This window comes from Poecilia reticulata, linkage group LG6 (genome assembly GCF_000633615.1).
Source record: "Poecilia reticulata strain Guanapo linkage group LG6, Guppy_female_1.0+MT, whole genome shotgun sequence".
Taxonomy (NCBI): Eukaryota; Metazoa; Chordata; class Actinopteri; order Cyprinodontiformes; family Poeciliidae; genus Poecilia; species Poecilia reticulata.
Window position 1 is genome coordinate 23,014,201 of NC_024336.1, and position 23,330 is coordinate 23,037,530.

The 23,330-nt window shown below is 37.5% G+C and overlaps 1 long non-coding RNA gene across 4 annotated transcripts in view; it reads left to right on the top strand.

Moving 5' to 3' along the window:
• The first annotated feature begins 228 nt into the window (after nucleotides 1-228).
• The window catches only part of LOC103466647 (uncharacterized), a 115,592-nt gene continuing 92,490 nt past the window's right edge, over nucleotides 229-23,330 (top strand). For all 4 annotated transcript variants that reach the window (XR_533969.2, XR_533970.2, XR_533968.1 and 1 more), the window contains exons 1-3: nucleotides 229-360; nucleotides 650-730; nucleotides 22,090-22,165. This is a non-coding gene — a long non-coding RNA (uncharacterized LOC103466647). The remainder of the gene's footprint in view (nucleotides 361-649; nucleotides 731-22,089; nucleotides 22,166-23,330) is intronic.

The following is a 23,330-nucleotide window of genomic DNA, read 5'->3' on the forward strand; positions in this document are numbered from 1 at the left end:
CTATCTATCTATCTATCTATCTATCTATCTATCTATCTATCTATCTATCTATCTATCTATCTATCTATCTATCTATCTATCTATCTATCTATCTAAACTTGTAAAAGTGTTTGAAAAAGTAATTGAAGTCTAGAGAGGGGTTCCATCGTTTGACAAAAAGAACATGCCAAAGTGTCCACTGAGTGGCGCTGTAGCCCATCACTTCCTCCGGAGAGTTAGCCAGCCAGGCAGTCTCTCCTCGCTGCCTGCAGGTTCAGTCTTCTCCCTCTCCGGGTGACTCCGGCTCTCCCTTACTCCGTGTTGGGTTACAGTGACAAGGCCCCTGTCTGAACCAAGACTTTCAGAAAGATAATATTACAGGTAGGTGTGAGCCACGCACCGTGTCACTATCGATGGACGAATTAAGCACTGAAAAACAAGACCGTGACCCAGAAATTTCCTCCTTAATCGGGTCACTGTGCTCGTTTTCATCACCGAGCTATAATGGCGGCCTCTTACTTACCGTCTTTACTATGAAAGTCCCCTTTACCTCAACCTGTAGCTTTTGAAGCAGGGAGCGTTTGTCAACCTGAACTCCTGGTATTGTTACTTTTACCAATGTTATTATATTTTTAGAGACTTCATGTGTGCTTTTTATTTTCTTGCGCAGGTGCAAATCAGTTTCCTCCTACAAGAACTGATATTAGCAGAGATATCCCAGAATGAACTGAGTTGACCTAAATTAGATCATGTGAGTATGCTGGATATTAGGGCACAATGTGTATAATTAAGAAAACTTAGGACACGTGAACACGAGGAAAAAAAAACGACAAAAAAACATACCACTCTGATTGTTCTCACTCTGATTTTATAATATAGATAACAGGTTTCAACAGATTGATAAAACCATCTTGCAAATATAACTATAGGAGATGGATGGATGATATTCCCAATTAACCTTACAAGTTTGGACATATGAAATTGTGTTAAATGTTCTAAATTCTTATATTCTGTATGTATAAAGCTAATTATGGCTGCAAAATATATAGCTAATTTTATCAAATCTGTACTGCAAAGAACTGCATAAACTGCAATAAATACTAACCTATTTTGTGAGTACCATGCATTCAGACTCCTCTATCACAGTGATAAATTTGATTATACTTGTTTAATTCAGCAGAAACTGTTTTAGGAGGGTATTGAGTTTTTTCTGGTAAAGTCATTAAGAAACTACAAGTAAGCTATTTCATGCCAAAACAACATGTGGCCAGATGCAAGATTTTTTTTTAAATGAAAGCATGTTTCATGGATGAAAGCAATGTTTTTTTTTTCTATTACTGGACAGCTTAGAGCTATTTAGGGTCTATGTTTGGAATGACCCCAAAGCTCAAAGAGATTCACATTGCTTTGTATTCTTTCATTGCAAGTCCTATCATCATTGCAACCTTAACAAACGTCCTGTAATGCTTGTTTTTCACAATATTGTGCGGTCGTATTTACAGTGCTCTCTCATCTTCTCTAGCAGTACAGTACATAATTCTTTAGTCTGTCTTTACTCCTTTACATCTTTATGTCTCACAGTCAGATAAATCAGGTGACTTGTTCTCCAGAAAATGAAAACTGCCGTAGTGCACTTAAAAACTGAAAAGCTGGAGTAATGTCTCTCCACCTACATCGAAACCTGTTGAAAAACCTATTTGATCAAAAATAACTAAATGTTTCTCCTTTTCATTTTATATACATATTGGTACTTAATTCAACCGAAAGCTAATCTTTTTGAATATGTCTTGAATATGTCTTTATGAATATATATTTTTACCTTTACAATATAGGACATGCTGCTCCAATGTAAATGACATTCTGCTTACGTCCTGTTATAACACGAAGAATAGAAATACATGTTGACTGAGCATGTGTTCATCTACCAAATCAATTGAAGTTCATAATACAGATTGTTAAAAGCAATTAACAAATTACTGGCGGATTTTAAAAAGCACCTTCTGATCTCTAAGTTAAATCCAACACACATTTATTGGTAAAAAAAACTTGACGATAAGCTATGATGATTACAAATATAAAAGCTTTATGCTATCAATATGGAATTGATAGCATAAAATTGCAACCCACTATCACAAATCAATGGCATGTCTTTACTATTTTTTTCTATGAAGAAAGAAAAACCCGAAATAAAGACGAAATTGGTCAGGTATTGAAATGTAAAATTTAAAATTTAGATCTAATCTTCACGTAGAAGAGAATGCACAGATGTGTGGGGGAAACTGTCTAAAATAGGCCAAAAAGAGAGTTTTTCTTTCTACTAGAGGGTTTTGTTCTTGGTTTCATCGAGGAAGCCCAATGCAAAGTGGGCCTACAGCCAACTGGGATGAATTCTTGGGTGGAACCTAAACAGATGGGAAATAGTATAAAGGTGAACGGGAGGTCACCGTGAGCCTTGCCGATAGTGCTGTGGGCACTGCTCATAGCAGTGTTTTAAAAGTTCACTTAAGAAAACAGATTGTGTGGTCAGAGTAAACTCTTAAGACCATATTGGACCATTTTTTAAGGCTTCTTTTGTCTGTATAGCCACAGGCGGAAGCAGCAGACACCAAATGGTGAAATAAAAATTGTTCATCATGTTTGTCTGGAAAGCAGCAGAATGGGGGAGCTGATTTGCAGCGGGTTGTTTGTTTTTTTCCCGTGTTTTTTATTCTAACCCAGATTTTCATATTTAGCAGGCTTCAATCAGGCCTGCCCTCCCGCACACAATTGACACAGAAGGTTAAAGCACAGTGAGTGCACAAGATCATCCGGCTGTAAATTAATGTCAGCTCAATGATAAACTTCATCATCCATGCTTGTAGTTATTTGTAGCTGGAGTAGCACGAACCAGAAGTGCATTTGTCTGTTAGTAAACACTTCATAGTCTGTGTTGTGACTGTGGAGGTAGAGGCGCTCCTCTCTGTCCAGTAGCAGTCATTTTTTTGCCCCTCACCTTCTCGCTGCTGTAAAAACACTCGCTGTTGCTTGGGTAGATTAACAGAGAGAGCCCCCTAATGGAGTAATTACACTGAGCCAAACATCTATTTTTCACCTGTGCTCTGCCATTATTCTCTGTCCCCCTATCCACTCCATTGGAAGTCACTTACTCTCCTTACAATGAGTTATCATTGACTGCCATTTAGGCGTTCTGGAGCAATTTGTCTTACTGAGGCCACGCACCGGCCTCATTGCAAAGAACAATCATTCTCCCTCCAATATATAAAACATTCATGGGGAAAAAGGAAGAGAAAATGTCCTGTGAACAGATAGTAGAGAGTGGCTAATAGATACTATAAAGGTGACAGACAAGGAAAATAATGTAGGCGATTACTGGAGCAGGAACAAGCGTGTGCCACCAGCACAAAAGCTTCAGGGACTAGGCTACTGGAAAAAAAAATCCTCCACAAGACAAATGTGCTAAATGGGTAGTGTGTCAGCTACTGGTGGTGGTAATTGTTCGCTTTACAAACAAACCATAAATCCCAATCTAAATCACAATTCTAAGCCTAATTTTCCATCATGATGTTTAACATCTTCACATTTTATGTCATTTTTATCCACTTTAGATCAATTTCCTACCTAATGTGATACAAAATGTATTGAAAAATTCAGTGATTTTTATGTTTGGTTTTATTTTGATTGTACATTTAATACTATATATCTTCAGTTTATGACTTAGATTTATAATTGAGATGATGTGGAAAACCACAACACAGCACACAATGGTATAATACTTTGGTTAGCATGTCCTCCATACTTATTGGTCCATACTTTCTTCATTTAGGTGTATTTACTTCAGAAACACGCAGCTTCTTGGGGCTGAGCTTCTGAGATTTAGGCATCAGTGCTGCGTTCAGCTCACTGTACATCCTGCTCAGTTTCGCCAGCAAGGGTTAATGGTGTTCCTAACTGAGTGTTTTGTTAGATTAGTCTCCCACTGCTTAACACAATGACAAATAACCATTATTCTTTTTCTTGCACTGATAATCAGGACAACTTGAACATTTCTTACCAGCCGAAGTGAAACCATTAATCCTCGGTGATACTGCAGATAAGTGGTGACTTTGGAGTAATGGCCCTGTCACCTTCAGAAAAAAGGGAGAGAAAAATCTCAACAATTAAAACAAGATGCCCATTATATTTTGTGCATCCCGACCCTTTGTGTCATCGGCATGCATCTGCAAGTGGTAATAGACAAAGTAATTGAATGGGGTTCCTTTCATTATGTGTATTACAAAAAAAATATGTTCTGCACTCAAATGATCACTTTAATGCTGACAGTTTGACACATCTTTGTCAGCAAAAAAAAATAAACGTGCCAAGTTACTTTTTTTGGCTCACATGTGTCTTGTTTAACATCAGCAAAATGTAGACAGAAGCAATTAGGATATTCCTATGCTGTGATAGCTTCGATTTAAAGTACTCCACTTTCACTGGATTTATAGAAATTGAAAAAGGTGAATAAAATACCTTAAAGCTGAACATTGTTTAAACACCGTCTGCACCTTTTCAGCATTTATTCTTTCTAAGAATAAATGTCCTCTACAGGTAGGTGTACCTGTTGAGGGCTTTGTATGTGCCATCAGCTTGATGAACTTGTAGAACATATTCCAAATCAATATAAAGCATTCTAGTAGATTCTTAAAAAGCAGATGACGTCACATCTGCGATTAATTATGAATAACTTGGAATAAAATTCAGCTATCCTTGTTGGATTCACCTTAATTTTCCATTTTGCACAGTGGTTGTAAAGGATCAGAAAGATCTCAATGTAGAAAAGCATCGACATTCTTTATATTCTATTGTACAGTGAAAAGTGATCAAAAATTGGAGAACGATGTGGATTTTTAACAACTGTAAATTTCTTTAAAATTATATAAGATGCAAAACAGAAACTGATCAGACAGGTATCCAAAAGACAAACGTCAACACTGGATCATGCTCTGGGGTTAATTTTCTTTGAATGACCAGTTTTTGCTGTTTTTAGTCAAGATGGATAGAATAGCTAGCAGCTCAAAAAACAGTTTGCCTCCAAACTTTTAGATGTTTGCTGAAAAGCTACAAATGCAAATGGGTTTCATTTTTAGTGCAATAGCTTTTCCAACCCATTCAACAGCAACAAAAATAACTTACCGTATTTTCCGCATTATAAGGCGCACCTTCAATGAATGACCTATTTTAAAACTTTTTTCATATGTAAGTATTATAAGGCGCATAGAATAGACGCTAGAATAGACGCTAGAGGCTGGAGTTACGTTATGCATCCACTAGATGGAGCTGCACTAAAGTGAATGTCAACAAAACCGTCAGACTCCGGTCAGTGAGGAGAGCCTACTGCGACTGGGCTGGGGCGTGGCTGGACGATGGTCACCCTTCTCAGTTTGTACACAGTATGTTCGTGGAGAACGTGGTGCTAAATGACCTGCAGACGACCTGATTCTAGACAGTCGGTAGGTAGATAGGTCAGTCAAATTTTATTAATAGATTACAAACCAGCGTTCTGACAACTATCCCAGCATGCACCATGCGCTGCTTCTTCTACGGGCAAAAATGAAGTCGGCGGCTGCTTACCGTAGTTGCTAGACCTGTTGTGGCTCAATATTGGTCCATATATAAGGCGCACCAGATTATAAGGCGCACTGTTGGCTTTTGAGGAAATTGAAGGTTTTTAGGTGCGCCTTATAGTGCGGAAAATACGGTAATTTGAGCAAAATTTCCAGTTTTGCAATGGCCTAGTCCAACGCTAACTTTACCCAGCGGTATGACTAAATGACTGGAGGTGTACCCGTAGAGGGCTTTGTATGTATCATCAGTCTGATGAACTCGTAGAACATTTGCCAAATCAATATAACRCATTCTAGTAGAGTCCTACCAGAAAAACTTAATGTTTAAATGAAATCAAAACATTCTTAAGCAAAGCATCAGTTTAGACKTTTGTTGACTTCTGCAACCTCCTTATTGAACCCCTTTTTTGGGTTTTATCTATATTCTCTTGCTGATTGATTTTTCTTTAATTGCATAGGATAAGTATCACATTGACAAGTTTTTAAATTATGACATCCATTTTTACATGACAAAAACCATTTAAAAAACATTTTAATAGGGTTTCATACACCCTTATTAGCCTCTGTACCAACTAATTTATCTTCATGGAGTAGTGACTTCCTGAAGGCGGAGTTTCAAAAAAGAGCAGGAGCTTTTAAAGAGACAAATTCCTTATTTCAAGGCGTTAAGTTACAAAGTCAAATTGCTTTCAAGTCATGTTTGATATGACATTTATAACAACTGGAATTAACGTGGTTACCTGATTGTGCCTGGAAAATTCATAGTACTGCCTCTTTAATGCACTCTTCTATGGTCTGATTTTAGCATGTCATTGATGCGCACGTGTCTTTGACCCTTAACCTCCACCTCATCCTGCAGCTGTGTGCACTTTCACACCTGCAAGTACTTTACACCTTTTGCGTTAGGAATTCCCAAAAAGTTCCACTCTGAGACAAGGTTTCAAAAAATGCTGGTGTCAGAGACTCCAATCACGGGTGTCGTATAAATGTGCGACTGGATCGCAAGAAAAATGTTATGTGTTCATTGAAAACCAGGTCAGAGGAAACAGGGCTTCAGATCACTCCGCCACCTTCTCTGGCATCTCATTAGAAAAACTTTAAGAAAAGAGGAACAGAATGAGAACATTTATCAATATAGGTTGATCCTGTATCCCACCCTCTCCTAGTGTAATGTCTCAATTTTTATTGTTTGAATTATAGCTTAGGATGATCTTTTTTATCATGCAAAACTCAATATTTTCTAGAATGTAAGTTTATACAGTTAGTTGTTAACTATATTCAGATTTGCATTCCAGTATCTTTGGCCGACTTGGCCATTGGCATCAGTATGTGTCCCAAATTCGTGTCATTTAGATCAAAACGTTTGTGTTAATCTACAACTGTAGCTGCACTGTTTGGAAGGCCATCAAAGTAAACATGAGTTTAGCTTAGAAAAGACATTAACACTAAGTGCTGAAATTTATGAAAACCGCAGTTGCAAAGATTGGTTCTGTAATGGCGCTGTGGGACGCTGCAACAAGCCGCAAACTGCTAATTTGTTTTACATCACTCTTAACCTATACAAAGAAAGGATAGCTAGGATTAATTTATTTATACAAAATGATAGAATTGCTTGTTAAAACTGTTCTACATTTTGAAAAGCCATTTACTGTAAAGTGTGGTAGGATAATTGTCTGAGCTTCAGTGGGCATGACACATTGGTCCACACCTTACAGCTTTTGAATACTTTTAAAGTGTATTGAAAATGCAGTATAATCAAGATCTAACCACAACAACAATAGAGATGTCTTCAGAGGTCCTTTAGGGTGAATAAATTCTCTGTGTAATCATCAGTCATCTCCAATCAGTTGTTTTCAAAGTGAAGCGCAGCAGTATGACACTTAAACTCATACATTTTATATATTGATTTATTTAATTGATTCTAGTTAACCCTTGTATGTCGAAATGGGGTCCAACCAACCTCACACACGTAAAAACTATCATTTTCCATAGACCTCTACGTTTGTCTCAGCCCTCGCACGCACAAGGGTTAAGGTCCTGTTACTATGGTCAATAGAGTGATTTCAGTTATCTTCCAATGAACTTGTTTTTGTTTAACAAAACCTAACACAAACATATATTTACCCATGTGTGTGTGCACATGTGTACACAACTACAGTTTATATGAAACACAAACACTTAGGTAATGGCAGGGTTTTTCTCTGTGTTCAGTGTATTCTTTATCACCCCCCACATTCCTTTAACTCCCTGAGAAAATGTCTGCTTCTATCAAAAGAATCTTAAAAAATAATCTCTGTAAATATGACCACTTGTTATTGTAAATGTGACAGAAAAGTTGAACCAGTCCAACCAAGCCACATTTTCTGCATCTACTGTATGTTTAGGTTAGGGTGGACTGGACATGTAATCATAAAAAAGTTTAATTTACAGTTTGTTTTTTGCTAAAAAAAAAAACAACAAAAAACAAAAAAAAAAACTGTTAAATCAACACCAGGATTCCTGGGCATAATGTGTTTGGGGGGTTGACAAAACAATAATAATATTAAAAAAGGCCCACAAGTCTTTACGCTTATTGATGTGTTATCAAACTTACTGTTTATTTTCCCATGGTAACCTATTAATTCTTTGGGAGCAGCACAGTCTTGGGCACTTGATACTTAGTATTTCTATGCCTGTAGCTCTGTAGCTTGATCAAAGCGGTCCAGGGGTCTGGGTTTCAAATCCTCCAAAGCCCATTTTGGCTACTCTTTGTTTAGCCCATTGGCATTCTGACCCCATGCTTCTAAGACTTTGAACTCAAAGCTCAGAAAAGCCGTATTGCTTCTTTAAACACATTATCTGTGGGCTTGGTTTTAAGAATATCACTAATCATCTTAAGGTTTTAGTGCAGTGTGGCAATATAGTCAAAGCTTTGGGCCCCATTTACTCGTTTGAGCACTGTAAAGAATTTGTGAAAAATAAACTATGTTTTAATGCCAGCAGATGGATTGTAAGTTTATGCATTTGTGAATAATATATTCCCTGACATATGCTATTGTGTAATGATGATTAGTGATGAGAAATACATGTGAAGTACTACCTAAGAGGGTACAACTACTAGAAAGTGTAGGCATACGGACATAATAATGTACACATTGGGATTTTATAGAACTATCAGTTCTGTTACCTTCAGTTGGGATTTTATAGTACAATCAAGAATATGTTACCTTCTTCAGTTGTTATAAAAATGCTTTATATATCAAGCACGACTTAAAAAAATGACTTTGCAATTTATTGCCTTAAAATTATGCCACTGTCTCTTTAAGAAGCTTTTGCTCTTTCTGATTTTCAGCATTTGATCACAACAATGTTTCTCCATTAAACAACAGTCTTAGCAGTGATTCACTTAGAAGTAGTTTGTGCTACTTCTCAGTAGCCTCACTTATCACCAACTGGTTCTTTGTAGCCTTTTTAAAATGCATTAAATAATACATGTATCTGACAATATTGCACAATTTTACTTTGTAATCAAATTGCTCTTGCTGTACACATAACTTGATTGAAACTCGATCAGTTTTCAAAGGCACTCAAAAATAAAACTTGTATGAATGGGACAGGTGTGAAGTAGTGGAAAATTGTATGAATTCATTTTTTTCAAATATTATATTTAATAAGCTTCAAATAAATTTATTATCTTCTCAACAGTAGACAATACAGTTGAACAATAGAACAAAAACTTACCATGCTTTTAAAATTTTGTATTTGCATATTTTTTTTTTATTGTTTTAATTAATTAAGTATATTTCACTATTGGTCTTTGAATTTAACGACTCAAAATTATGCGAATAAAAACTAAAAATAATTTCGGTTTAATAAAAACTTTACATTCCGTATCTTTTTCTTAGCACGACATAACATTTTTATGGTATTTTGCACTTCTTTTTGTTAATTGCTGTAGAGCCTGCTTTCCCAATCGGCTCCTTAAGGACCTGTATAGTTGTGAAATATTGGCTGATATTCAACCACCCAGTCTTCATTACACTTCATTGCACTGATATTTCCTACAAAAGCTTGCTTTTGTAGGAAACAAAAAAACACTTTGCATTTAAAGCAAAGAGTGATTTTCAAATTAGAAGCTGTAATTAAGAATAGAGTTTCAAGTACAATTTAAATCATCCTTGTTGAGAGCTACAAAAGAGCTGGATATCCAGCTCTGCTTAATACATTGACATAACGAGTTTGGATGTTTCCCTGCAAATATTACAGTGTTAAAAACTATTTCTTTTTAATCAAAACTCATACAATATGACTGCTGCCATTAATAGAAATGTCAAATGTTTATTAGGCAAACTGTTGAGTTCTCTTGCAGAGTTTCAAATAGGTTTCCAAGCAGATTTGCAGTGTGAGACTGCAAAGTAAGATCGCTTTAAATGATCAAGTAGTTTTTAAGTGACAATCGCCTGGGGCAGTGTTGTGAAATGTCAGAAAGGCAGATTTTACACACAGAATATCCAACACTTTAAGGAAATTCATTAGACATATCAAGGTTGTGTGTATGTTTTTTTTTATTTCATTATTTGAGGCCAGAAGTCATATTGTTGTAATAATAAGCTTATTCTACTTATGGTAGACAGTGGGAATGTTGAATATGTGGCCAAAACACTGAATTAGAATCTTTGATTTGTCACATTATACTAAACCACAAAGTCTCTAACAATAGATACCCTTTGATGAAACCTCTGAAAGCAGGTAGACGTAGCATGCTTTTATAGGTTTAATTTAAAATGGATCCATATACAGTGTAGGCTAATGAAAAGTACACCTCAATGCAGGCAAGTGTGTTTCTTCCCTTCTGGTCCACTCACACACCCTCAGTCGCTTTTGTCCCTTTGATGAAGATTTCGCACCTTGAATTATAGTGACTTTATCTGGAAATATTTTAGCTGCATTTTTCTTCTCTAAATGGAGATGAAGATAAAGAAGGAGAAGGTAAAACCACGTCCTGTTGTGTGAATCCTAGAGAAGGCCTTGAACCCTGCCATTCATCCCTTTCACTTCATCAGCTGAGCCTAATTGCAAGAGAGGACAGGATACCCAGGGCCCAATTGTTCTTTATCCTCTTTGGAGCCTCTGAGGCATGAAAAGCAAAAGGCCTGCTTTTGATCTTTTTTTTTGTTAGTTTTTTTTTTTCTGTTATCCTCTACCACCCTTTCCCTTAGAATGAGACACTCCTTTCACACTGTGCCCTCTTCTTCATCCACGCAAAATAATTATCAAGCTCTGGCTCATCAAATAATGGTGGATATTGGAGGTCGTGATGGGGAGGGCCAGAGGTCCGCTGGGTGGCCCGAGGACGGGGCGAAGCTTCCATCTAATCTTAGAGGCAGGCTCCTTAGCCTTGGCTACCTTTATATACCTTGACCTCGGTTTTCGTTTGTCTGTCCTAATGAGACCCTCTCATGCAGCCGAGGCAATAGAGGTCTTGCATTGGCAGGGTTGGGAGGCCAAAGTACAATGAGACGCAGGGCTGTTGTGAGACAAGGGCACATCTGTGCTATCTTATTAAGCCTTGGAAAGGAGCTCATGCGTTTCAACGGTCCATAGGCGCTGAGAACAGATTTGTTGACACCTACTTGTCCTTTGTGGTCAACACCTTTCTCTGAGAAGCCAGGCACACCCAAGTTCTTACCGGACATCATTCTTGTTGGAGCATTTAGTTTGGAAAGTGTTTAACTTGCTTTGGGTGACCAAAATGAAAACAGCTTGAAAGAATAAAAAAAAAAAAGAATTTGGTGTTCCAGTTTGTTTTAGTAAAAGCTTCCACATTTGATTTTCTTGTGCTTATGGTTACTTTTTTCTTTCTTTTCTTGCACTTATAGATTTTCCATTACCTATGTGCAGGAATTTGTACAAATACGAAAACTAAAATACAAGCTGAAACCCCTGCTGGCAAGAAGTACACTGCAAGAAAACAATAAATCGGAAAAAAGCAAACCTTACTACGTATCAAAAAACAAAACAAAAGGGACAGCAGGAAATGCTATAAGTAGAGCAAAATGACAAACAAAAACACAAGTAGGCAAACAAAAACCTTTAAGCAATCATGTTAAGCACGCCCAACATCTGAGTGCTGTGTGAGAACAAAGCAGGGCCCCTGTCAGCGCATCGATCCACTCCTGAAGGCATACATCCACAGCTCTCTGATTGCTCCCTACCTCTTGCGCCTTTTCTCCCCCACGCCTCTAACTCTCTGCTTTGGCTCCTCTCTGAGAGTGTGTGTATTGATCTGGCCTACTTCGCTGGAGTTAACTCACTGATAAAATCTGACCAAAGGCTTCCAGTGGCCTGAAAGAGTTTGGAGAGTTGGTGAGAGAAGGATGATTAGAAAACAGAAACCCATAAACATTTATATTAAAACTAGTTTTTTTTATAACAATATTTGATCTAAGATATACAGTATTTCACTGAATGGTCAGATTTTGCTTTTTACTTTTATTAAAGTATCTCTATAGACTACTGATTTAAATTTAGGCAATCTCAGTTCAGTATATTTTTGATTTGATAATACAGCAACTTTATATTTCAATATAGAGTAGGAAAGAACTAAAAACACTGGTCTTACCCTTACAAATTGCAATATGCTCTTTGGGATATTTTCTTTAACTCATGCAAACTGCTGTACCCAGATTACAAATGTATTTTATTCATTGAATTTCTGTTTGTGTTTATTTGTGACATGATCATTAAGTACTTGACTCTATGTGCATGCTTGCCCAATTGCAAAATTCATATTAGCTGTTTGTCTTACTCTCACTACATCATGTTTAGCAATATATAAAGGGCTTCCTTTTTGCAGTATCAGCACTTAAAAGAAATTGGCAAAAGCAACTTTTTTCTGTTATCCACAGTTTTTCTTCCTTTATATTTAGACTGCTGTTTAATTTAACCTCATTTCGAAAGGATAAGCTGTGACATCATTAATACACAATACACTATGTTGGTAGGTTTAACAAAATTAACACAATAGCACAAATTAATTGGTTTCACATTTTCTTCCAAGGAAGAAACACTGATATTACATCATATAAGTTGAATGTAAAGCAAATGTTCACTGAGTAGCTCAACAAAAATTAAATGCTGGCATTTTGGTACACAGCTTTTTAAAACGTTTTTCTTTTATTTTCTGTTTTGCAACCCAAGTTTGTCATTTTCAGTTTCTATTTCACACAGATATTTTGTTGACAGGAGCTTTACTGTGAATATATTATGCAGAATTGTGTTTGAGATGCTGTAAGAAGCCACACAAATCATTTGTTAATTTGTCACCGCAATCGAGAAACTTTTAAGTAATTCACTGTAATGCAGCACATTATTCTCTGTCAATGCTGCCAGCTCAATTTATAGACTACAAAATTATTGATATCACACTAGCAGGATGTTTTTTGTAAAAGCCATATTTCTTTATTGACTTGACCCCTGCTGATTAGAATATCAGCAGGGGGTACCAACAGCTCCGTCTGTGTTTTTATTCAGTCATAAATCCTCTGTGATGAAATGGATCAAAATACAGGATGAGCAAATATCACACTTTCGGAAAGAAATACAGAATTTATCGTGTGTGCACTTCATTTAAGATCTGAAAAACTGTTTATCATGTTCCTCGAGAAAGCTTATAAATGATCTGAAGAATCCTGCGACTCATGTTTGTGTGTCAGTACGTGTAATTGCGTCTCCAGAGTGTGATTACATTGTATGTCGGTTTGTGTATATTTTTGCAAGTGTGTTGTGCTGTCATGTTTGTAGCATTCCATGTGGGAGGGTCTGTTGATAAGTAAGCCATCTGTAGTGTTCCGCCGAACGACATGTTGTAAAGCGTGATTCGAGAGTGTGGAGAGACTTGACTTGACAAATCTTGGCACATAATGAGACAGAAGGGAGTAAAGGCAGAAGTCTGTCCAGAGATAAACAATTAGATTTGTCCCTGAGGTAAAGGCCATGCAATGCAAGGACTCTCAGACTAACAAAATCAATATGGCTTCCAGTAAGAACACTCAGGGGGTAGAGTGATGAAGAGGTTATCATTCATTTCTCAGATTAGAACACACATGCACAAAGAAGACCAGTCTCACATTTAAAAATCAATAAGAAGACCAGAATGAGAGCTGCTTGTCAGTGATGTATATATTCAGAAGTATGTGTCTGCTGCTCAGCTCTGTTAGATTGGATCGGCGTACCGAGATGTGATAACATGGACCATCAGGGATGCTGAACTGAGCTAGTCAAGCCAGGTTTCATCAGCAGCCAATTGTGCGTGGAGCTTAAAGGAGACAGCATTTGGGAATGATATTTTCACACCCGCAGATAAAAAGCATAACGGAGCATGAGCCATAGATGGAGTGGGCAGTCCCTGCGCGTTGCATCCCCTCTTAGGCCCTGCCCAGACTTGTAGGACTAATCTAACATCCCACTACTGTTCCCAACAGGCCTCACAAGGGCAGCACTGCCAGGGCAAGGAGGGCTGGTCCAGCCGCTGTTGTGCCTGCGCCGACAAAAAAGAAAAGAAAAAAAAAAACAACAAAAAAACAGACTGAATGGTCTTGGGGCTGTGAGTGGGGGCAATCGCGACTTGTGCAACTGCTGTTAAGCAGGGACATCTCCTCGGAGACGCCAAGTCGCTGACCATGAAGGTGTGAGGCTGAGGCGCGGCCAGCCTGTCGCCTCATCTCCATGGAGACAGAGTCAAGGCACCCCAGTGGGCTTGTCTCTGCTGTGGCCTGGAGCAGCAGGATCACTCGGGGATGCGGCCTGGCCATCACCTGGGATTCAGGGGAGCAGGAGGCACAGCTCCGATGACCTTAAACAACCTGCCAGTCTGTCATCGCGGTCTGGGGAATAACATGAAGAAAAAAAGGAAAACAGCTAGGGATTTGTGTCGAGACACTGTTCAGTCGACCATTGTAGTATTGGAGGAGTCTCTTTGTTCTTTTGGGAAGTAAAAGACATAGTTTGACAGCATGACCTGACCTGATGCTCAAATGCTCTTTTTCCATTTTCATTTGTTTATCCCAATATAGTAGCAATAGAATTTTAGGCCTATTAGAACTAGATTAAATATTTTTTATAGTTTTTCTAAATATTTCAATTTAAGCAAAATGTGCTTCAATATTTAGAACGCTTACAGCTCATATTCAAGACTAACAATTTACTGAAATGTACTACTATTTTATTTTTTTATTGTATAATGCACTGTCACTGTCTTCCACAATAAGAGCAGGAAGCCAGCTAGTGCCCCACCTCGCATAGCTTACATGAATGGCAGGAAATGATGCTGTCCCCTTTTGTCTCTGGAGTAAACACTTAAATGATGGCGGAGGCAGACACGAGCAGTACAGCAGAAAAAAAAGTGCAGAGGCGGATGCTAATGTTGTTACAGCTGAGAAAAACGCCATGGCAGAGGGTAGCATAATTGACAGAAATAACTTCTGTGTGTTTTATCTCTATTCTGTAATAATTTTCACCAGCCAATGCTCCCTCATAAAGCTATTTTAAGGCTAACGGATATTAGAGCTACATCTGTGGCTAGGAAACTGAAAGAAAACAGATGGATGCTGCTTCCGTCTACTATTTTTGCTTTTAGGTTAAACTGCACTGTAATGTTTGTTCATTACGATAGACGCAAATCTGCCAAAGATGTGAAAATTGACCTGCTGTCAATATGAAGTTGGTTGATTCATTTATTTTATTCCTTCCAACTGAAGCTGTAGTCACTGATAGAATACAAATTTTTGTGTCTACCTTTCCATGTTTAATGTAATTTATTTATTTTGCCTTTATTGAATATAGCTTGTCATTGCTGTTTCTCAAGCAATCATCACCTAAAACAAGTCATTGTACAAGTTGATATAATTATTGTTGTATGAAATGAGATATGCTACTAGTATCCCTTAATATGCATATGCAAAGCATGATATGAAAATTAAAATATATGTTTTTACATCCACAAACATACAATTCAAATTATGTCACATGTAGTGTAAAGAAATTGACTAATGTGTAGAGTAATACAGCACAGCCCCTCCTCTACATGTTGCTGCACCCTGCCTCACAGCTGACTGAAAGAAGACATCCAGACTTTTCCATCACTTAAAAGAGACCAATTTGGCTGTTTGGAAATGTTTCCACTCTAGATGAGCAGTGCAAATAATTCATGCCTCTTTCATATTTAGAAATAATATTATTTCCATTCAACTGAGAAGTTTGTTTCTGATAAGAAATAATACAACAATCATTAAAAATGTAGGAGCGTTAGTTTATATTTCTATTTTACTAACATGTTGGTTTCATTTTGCCACTGGTATTCTAAAGGATTATCTCTGCTTTAAGTCTTTGAGGCCGAAAAGCCTCCCAGCTATCTCTACAGATTCTCTATCATCTTTAATGTAGAACGCCAAAATGTTAACTTAATGTCGACCTCCAGTCAGAAATAATTAACTTATACACCAGGTTATATAAACTTATTTTATTTGTGTTAGTCAGTGAAGTGTCAGGGAGGAAAAAAGTTGTAATATTCTATGAATAAATTTACCTGGAAACAGTCTATATTTTTCTATACATTGAACTCAAAGCAAAAATATATTTCTAATGTTTAAGTGTTGATCAGTGTGCCACATTATTTTAGAGCAAATTTGACTAATTGCTTTATTTCTGTTGTAAAAAAACATGTTTTTTTATATTTTATGCATAGAAACAGCAAAAGCTAATGGGCAAGAAGGTAATGGATTAAAATCCCAGGCTGGCGTCTTTCTGAATGGAGTTTGCTCTTGTGCTCTTGTGGTTCATACATGGGTTTTCTCTGAAGACTCTGGCTTCACAATATTATTATCAATATCATTTATAGATTACTTCATATATAGATGTAACTGGCCATATTACGCAATATTTTTAGTGCAAAAAAGTCAAAATTACGTATTGTCTTATTAAGGAAGGCCATCATCAGGAGAAGGAAGACACATTGAAACATTGTAAAAGGACCCCACACTGTCTAGATGACAAGAAAAATAAATCAAGACCATTGGAATAATTTCTGTACCCTTTCATCAACTATCATTTGTAATATAGTGAGAAATTACTGCCAAATGGGATCTCAAATCTTCATCACTCGTGTGTAAAGCAGAACGACGAACACCATTCCCCCAGAGACACTCATGTTGCATTATCTGTCAAACCAGTACAGGAGATTGTGTGGAAAAATCTGTGCTTTCTTCCTTTCAGCCAAAAAAGAGAAAGAGGGTTTTGAATAGAGTGGCGATTCTTTATGCAGAGCTGAGACGCGACACCTTCCAGACGGTGAGAGATGGCGAGCCCTAATAATACAGAGCCGTACAATGGTTCTGACAGGCGAGCAATAAAGCAATCAGGGTCCCAGGCATTCCAAATCTTTTTACCGCCCACCCACTAACAGTCTCGGAGATGGGCGGCTGACCTGTGAGCTGTCAATCATGGGGGGGATACCTGCTGGAGCCTGATCAGGGAGAGCTGAGGGCACTGCTCCATCAGATCTGTTTTCACACTCCAGACACTAACATTGCAAGCATAACCACAGACACAAAAAAGCCCCACCGCCTCRCTCTTAATTAGGAGATGTGTGCATGTGTTGTTTTGGAAGGGGGTTGGACTGGTTTGGTTGAAATTGGTATGGGAGTGTCTTAGATATAAGAAGATAGTAAGTGGAATCCCAGTGAGACACAAAATAACCTTTTCCCTTGATTTAAAAATCAGGCATTGATCTGCCATGCTGTTCTGAACGAGCAAGAGCTCTTTCAGAATTGCTTCTCGGTGTGTGTGGATATGCAGCGTTTGAGATGGGGTGTGGGTGGAGTGATTGTGAGGGGGGGTTGAGTTGAGACTTGTTCATTAGCTGTCTGTAAGCCCATCCCAGCAAATAGATCATCATAATTCTGTGGTTAGTTAATGGCTTTCTGGTGTTTCCTCTAGAGTCTTCCTGTCTGAGGGATGGCTGTTGAAACTCCTTCACTGTTTTCTCCTCTGTCTTCCAAGTGTCTTGTGTTGTGATTCTGAACTCAGACAATTGGCTTCAACCAGTGGCCAAGTCTGCGAGCAGTCTATCCACATGGATTCACATTAGATACGTATAAGCAATATCACAAAAATAAATGCTGATTTGACATTCTCTCTCTGGAACTGTGCTTGTTATGCACAGTTAGAGGATACCCAGGAAGTGTTCTTATTCTTCCATCTTCTTGACATTTTTTAATGCATTTTTAAATGTGACATTTAGGTCAATAAAGAGGTAGTGCTGATATTAATAATAAAAAAAACTTAACCGAAAGGGTTAAATGAAACATTTAGAGGTGATGCAAATTTCTAGTGAAAAATTAACCAAAGATGAGAAAACTGGCCTTTGATCAGAGGTTTTGGATTTTCCCTGAGACTGGTTACTAATCCTTAACCTAGAAATATCTGCCTTTGCTTTAATAAGTTACTTTTTTCATAAGATRCTTCAGTGTAGAGTTGTTACTGAACACTTGAGATTAGATATCTCAGTGTCAAACATCACAGRAAGCACATAAGTTGTAAAAACCCAAAAGAAACTGTTTTGCCTACAAACAAATTCCCTGTCCTATATGAAAAAGTAATATACCTGAGTTAATTGTTCGTGTCCACATCACATAATGTTTTAGAAAGCTAAATTGAATTTCAGTAGGAACACCCAGATCTGATCAAAGTCAAATGTGTAGAATCAATAATRRAAATAAAGAGAACATTTCTGACAACTTGAAAAGATCTGTAACATTAACAACACATCATGCTCTATTCTAAAGAAGAAATTCAAGAACAGATAAAAAAAAAATCTGAGATCTGCTTTGTGCACAGAATAGAGTGGTCTCCTCTGCTATATTGCAGGCTGCTGCACAACAAGCCTGCTGTTAGTCAGACTCAACTGCTGCAAGCGCTTCGGAGGTGAGAGGGGCTCATGGCAGCTACACTGGTTGTTTTAACTGCAGTACAATCTTTGCGTTTTTTGTTGTTGCCAAAATCTCCAATAAACCAGAGATAGTTACTACATTTGTGGCAAGTCACTTTTTTGAAAAAAAAAATTGCTTGGGGGTTTGAAAAGTTACTAAATACAGCGACAATGTTGCTAAGTTGGCAACAGTGCTCTCACTTCAAGCTGATGTCGTGTTCTGCTTTGGTTTATGGCTGTCTCTTCTGCAAAGTGCTGCGTGTGCGTTGTTTTGAGATGCTGACTGTACCACCTCATAAAGGTAGCTACTAAGTATCTGATCCCAGATTGAAATGTAACCCTCGATTTTGATAGAGTCTGAAACCTTGTGATCGGATCAGGACATCCCTAGTTAAGATAACTAATTAGGCACTTCTGGAGTGGGAACAGCATAAAAATGTATCTAATACAATATTATTTCATCCAATGTGCTGAAATTTACTAAATATACCATCCCGCTGAAGGCTTTAATACAACAGTGCAGTGTTGTAATTTGCACTGTGAGACTCGTATATCTGTTTACTTAACCCTCTATCGCTTCTTTTCTCTTTCAGTCATGCAGTACTTTGTGTTGGCATATCAACTAAAGTCCTGACGAAAAGCATTGAAGTGTGAGGCTGTAAAAGGAGGAAATGTGAAAAGCTTGAAGAGATAAGCCTCCTCTATATTGCGTCTTTGTGAAAGAAGAATCTTTCGCAAGAAAGAAAAAMTATTTTTGTGTTTTGGCTTTTGGAGCCATGTTGTAGATCAGATCTCCTCAAGCAAAAAAAAAAGAAAATACCAGTTAACTGAAGCARAACAATTTCATTCATTTATTTACTGTATTAAATATTCAAATTTTATAAGTTTAAGTTTTAAAATTATGTGCAGAATCCAGTCCAATAAACATTTGTTTATTTATAAAAAAAATCTAAAATATGGTGGTCAGTTTCTAACAAAAAGCAATCTTTGTCTGCATTTCTACTGTATTAAGGTCAGAGTTTGGCTGTATCTGTTTGTAGATAAAAATGACTGGTGTGCTTGCAGCTTTTGCTACATGACCCACTTTGTATTGAGATGCAGCAGCTATGCGAACAGATGTTTGATACTTTTTTTGCAGTCTGCAGGTGGAAGTCAGTGTTAGTGTATGGATAACAAGCCTTTCTTTTTACACTTTTATAAATAGGTTTTGACATGTGTATTGGCTACATGATTTTTATTGTGCTATACTGAATAGTGCTTTACTTCCTGTATTATATATCACAGTTACATTGGGTTTCAGCTATGTTTTGCTTGGCTGCTTGTAGTAAATGAAACATGTGATATTTTAACTCTAATGGTGTTAAAGCTTAGTGAAGGAAAATTAAAGGCAACATTGTAATTTATGTTGATTGGTATTCCAACCATATTAACAAACAATAATAATGCAGTTGTCTCTTCCTAATCTGTCTAGTGGGATGCTTTGAAGAGCCTCCCTAAATTTGAGAAACTGGATGACGTCTGATGGTTGATGTCCAAGTCTATGATCCAAAGAAACTTTTTCTTATTACTTCCAGTTATGTAACGTCACTTCACTCTGCAGCTGGAAGAGCAGTCCATATCAGTTTTATATGSTAGTGAGAAGCAGAGTTTACGGGTTCATTAACCATCTGACATCACAAAGTCCAGCTAAGATGGATGCTTTTTTCCCCAGAAATTCTGTCYACTGACGGGAATGTCTGTAGCTTTCACATTGAATATGATTCTGGATGACGTAAGTCATATTTCTGCATTCAGAGCTTTTACCAACCTCAAATTATTGTGGTGGGGTTTCTCCCAGTGTATATGCATCGCTGCATAAACACAATGATTACTTCTATGTAGTTAAGTAGTTCTGCACATGTAATGGTTTTGTAATGGCTGAGTTGGCATATTGCTGTTCACATTAATTTTGTCATACACTTGGAAACAGTGGATCTAGTTATACTTTCTTCATCAACTACTTCTTCAAAGTAGAAGTTCACCAATATTGTTTTTTTGTTTTTTTTTCCTCAGGCTGATGCCTAAAAATTAGGGTAGTTCAGCTTTTGTAAAACTTAAAATGAGARCATTTTGTCTTTATCTTTGGATTTGAAATATTTGTGCACTAGTAGAYTAATATTAGCTGACTAAAGCCTCTAGATGCTGTTCTTCTGACTACTAATACAGTCGCACAGAGAAACTTCTCCCTCGTAGACCACTGATTCCTGCTGCTGTGTCTCATGTTTGTACTTTTTTTTACAATCTGTGGAACCACAGCAACGCTACATAGCAACCTTTTAGCCTACTTCATGTTGCCGACAGGTTTTGTTTAAGCCATTTCTTCATTCTGGTGGTAGGSGTGGGTCTGGATAGCGAAATTTAAGTTAGCATTCCAGAAATGTTTCTAATCACATTTAAGTTATGATTTACCAAATATTGTGATTATTTATTGTTCTTTCTTTTTGACAGAAAAAACCCTTGTTAACTTACACAACCCGTTTTTGAAGAAATCATCATTCTATATTGTCTTGGGTTATCTAAAAGTACTAATAAAATTTTTTAATTATTTGAAAAAAAAAACCCATTGAAGTCTGAATTGTGGCAAACAATTTTCTCTGCAATAATGTTTTTTGCAGTTTTCTTTTTCAGTTGTAGCACATCCAACTCTTGGCCTCTTTACAGTAGTGTGATGGTTCTTTGGAGTCTCCACAAGAGACTGAGAGGGGAGTAGATCATGCAGTAATGACACTGGCTTCCTCCTCAGTGTGGTCCGTGTGGAAGTTTTGTTCATTTTCTCATTTTTCAATTTTGGCATCAACACATGGGAAAACAAACAAACTAAAAGCGTGCCCCGACAACGTTTCCCCTTTTATTGGCAGCTGATACATGAACAAGAGGTTGTCTTGGCTGAAAAAAGGGACCGCTGAGGCGTTTCGGGACCTCCAGACCTTTGTGACCAATGGCATGTCATCCCTCACTTTGTCATGTTTAAGTAAAACCAATCCCCATTCAAAGCAGCATCCATCAGTGTTAGTTGAGAACAATGACAGATTGCCTTTTTGCTGCACTCAAAGCATCTGGATCCTTTCTCTACTCCCCTTCTTTCATTTATGCTAAACAGCTTGAATAACAGCTGGGCAATGGGAGTTTACAAGTTRATCAATTGTTTGTTAGGGAGCCACAACATTCCCTATATCCAACCATCTGCAAGTTAATGTTCACTTACCATGCTAATTTTCCCACAGGCAGGATCATATCTATTTATTACATATAAAGAGATCTGTGCACATTGTGGGTTATGAAATACTTGAGACAAAAATATTTAAGTTTGGTAAATGTATATTTTCCTGCAGGACAGAACTCATTTAAAATTTCCATCCACRCTTTCTCTCCAATTCGCTGTCGGTGAAGTCACACACAGTTTTACTTGTAGTCGATTTAAGTAACCGCTGCCTATTCTGGAAACTGTTTTCCTGTCAAAGTGAAGTTCTTTTTGTTTGTTCTCTGTATTTGTGCCTTTGGCAGGGTCTTGGTCTTTTGTTCCTCCCTGCTACTCTTGCGGCTCCACAAGATGACCCAAAACATCACAGGTCTCAGGAAGGTCAGTGACAGGCATTTCCTATCATGTGGTGGTCAGCTTTTTCACAAAACTTTCTTTTTCATATTGTTTACAACAGGAAAGCTGAGAAAAAGTAATCTAAGAATTATTTAGAGATTGACCAGTATGACATTTTATGGCCGTTTTCTGAACTCTTAAACTATTAAAGTCGATATTATCCAATATTTACACTGTGTTTTGATTTACCTTCAGATAATACAACTTCACAGACACTACAAGGAACTTTTTGACTTACTTTATTTTTAAACAACATCAAACAAAATGGTTAACTAACTGCTCCCACCTCAGGAATCACTTTCTCACCAATTATGGGTGGTATTAGCATTATCTGTGGTGCGGCACATCCACTCATTTAAAATAAAAAATGAATAATTTTTGGTGTCTGATTTGCCAAATACCACCCAGAGCCAGTCAGGTTTAAAATTGGCTGAATCTCGTCACAAAACTTCAGTGAATWAAATTTTTTACCTSTTTTAACATGTAAGATTTGAGCCTTTTATTACTGCAATAAACTATAAGCTCATGTTCCACGKTTTAAATAGACGGGTATGAAATATTTCACAAAGTGGAAGTTGGAAGGGGTMATCTGGAAATATACTGGTACGAAACAAGGCATCGACTTATCAAGAGGTCAGTTGAGCTGGAGACTTCCACGACTTGTGACTTTCTTATGTTGCTTTTTTCAGCATAAGAAAAAAAGCAAGTACTTTATTTGTAGAAAAAAAAAATCTCATTGAGAACAAAACAAAAAATATTTTTTAGTGCACATAAATGCACAAAATAAAAGCAAGCGCCTTTGTAAAATAAAAGCATCTCATATATGTAATTTAATTCCTTTGGCCGTGCTGTCTTGGCAGCCTTGAGCCAGTGCTCAGATAGGGCGCCATTTACAATTGTGCTGTGAGCACTGGTATTCACCTTTCCTCAGCTCAGAAACCACACACTACTTTATTTATAATCCAAGCAACCTTAATGCGTAACTCTTGCTCCGTATTCTTACTCACATCACACAGTGAGGTCACTTGCCTCTGCACCTCCACCGCTGCTCTGGTATTCCAACATGGCTCTAGGACAGCAGCCCGGCACAGCTCGGCTGCTCAAATCACAAAGAGGCCCAGATCAGAGCCGTCCTGGATACGAGCCAGGA